The following is a 2,102-nucleotide window of genomic DNA, read 5'->3' on the forward strand; positions in this document are numbered from 1 at the left end:
GCCAAAGCGAGCTCATGCTTATCAAAGCCAACTAAACAAAATCATGAAAAACACTAAGACAACTCATAGATTTTGGAGGTTTTGTCATGATGATGTGTTAAAAAACCTTAGGTTATACAAGCGTATTTAGCCTTGGTTATCCGTTTTGGTGACTAATTCGACTGAACAATCATCATTTCAAAGTTTGGAAACATGAAATGAACATGAAACACTCACATTTTTATCCTAACCCAAGATGTTGTTGTGGTGACTATTCAAAAGTAATAAAAGTAAGCCACATATAGGTTACTTGTTAAAATCAGTAAACCCTCTGCAGGGGTTGATGCAGGAGAAGTTTCCCTTTTGTCAGCATCGTCAGAAGTGCCCTTTAGCAAAGCACTTTACATCTTCCTGCTTTAGAGAAGCTGCTTAGTGGCCATGACAGAACAATATAATAATTACAATGCTCACCTTCAGGGATTCATTTGATTTGTGTATCTCTGAGGTAGAAATTTTAAATAAATTAAGTAATGTCATTAAGTATCTTTGGCGTGCTGACACTTGACTTTTTATATGTACTCCTAATAGCACATTTTGCTTTTACTAGTTACTTTGCATTAAGTAATTAAATATGGCACATGCATGTTTGTTAAATGTTGCAAGAGTATATAGATAGGCTTACCTGGATCATCTACCACATTAAAACACTGCTTGGTCATTATGAATTAGTTTAGTTTAGATTCTACAGTGCATTTTCATTTTTTATACTAAGGTATATTTTGCGCAATGCATGTTTCCAGTTTACTATTCAGATTACTTTCACTTGATAGCAAACTGTCAAGTGAATGCCTTCTCATGGGTTATTTTTTATATTGCAATAAATCTTCCAATACTAGTACATATAAATATGAAACACATGATGTAAAAAAACAAACATGGATGGTCACACATAATTTCTATAAACATAATCAAACCGTGTCAGTGTGTCAGGGTGCTGAATTTTCTGCAAAATCAAGAATCCATTTTTTAGTAATCTAATGTTTTGTCTAAATATAATCCAGTTAATACATTTTTGCATCACCTATTTCCAAGGAGGACACCAGACATATTTTAATGAGATCTGAAACTGTGTGGTTATGCAATCACAAAAGTTCAACCAACATTAATGAAATACACCCCTTATAGCACATCTGTACTTTCATTGGACATAAATATAATAAATAACAGCTTAAAAAGAGCATTCTCTGAACTGAGGCAATATTTACTTAGGGCCAAGTGATTGTCATGGTTCAAGAAGGAACAGGTGCCTGAAGTCAATTGCATGCAAAGTTCAAACCAAACACTTACCTGGGTCCAGGTAAAGACTTTGTGAGTATGAAAAAATTGTGACTTTTTTTGTTCCAGAGGGCCACTTCAAGGAAGTGTAAATGCCTCTGTAGTTTGGAAATAAAGTTCCATCTTTATGTGGGCGAAGTAACTGGTGACGCCCATGCGTGTTTTTGTTTCTATGACCTAAGTCATCTCAGCGTACAAAAAAGCATATTGTGGGATTATGTGTTACTTATTTGGAGCAAAACATGGGCCTATGAATACATATTTAAGCAGTGAATTTTTAATAACAAGTGTTATCCAATTTGACCATTGTTTTTTCATGTTTTTCTGTGTGCTGGTGTATTTTTTTTCTCATATTATTGTCTCTTAAAATACCCTCTTTTACTTCTTCTAATTCTGATCTTATTCATCCTCATTATAACATTAAAGGCACAAGTTACATCATGTTATTTGTGGGGATCAGTAATGTGCCTATATTCATTGTCATTTAAAATCACATACAATAAGTCATTAAAATTTACAAGAGGTACCAATTTCCTCTCACAGCTCACTCTCTGTATTGGTGATTCCCCTGTGAGAGTTTACATGAACTAGTACAGCTAGCTACCAGTGAAGTTGGCCTACCATGTCATGTCTTGACGTTCGTTCTACAGCCTCGTGATATTGGTAAACCTAACATGACGTTGCGGTCTCATGTTTGAAAAGCATCAACTTCGACCAATTGAAAACAGAGCTTTTCCCGGCTGAACCAATAGGATTAGCGGGATTTTCTACAGAGGCGGTCGTTCTGA

Source organism: Centropristis striata, chromosome 12, assembly GCF_030273125.1.
Source record: "Centropristis striata isolate RG_2023a ecotype Rhode Island chromosome 12, C.striata_1.0, whole genome shotgun sequence".
Lineage (NCBI taxonomy): Eukaryota > Metazoa > Chordata > Actinopteri > Perciformes > Serranidae > Centropristis > Centropristis striata.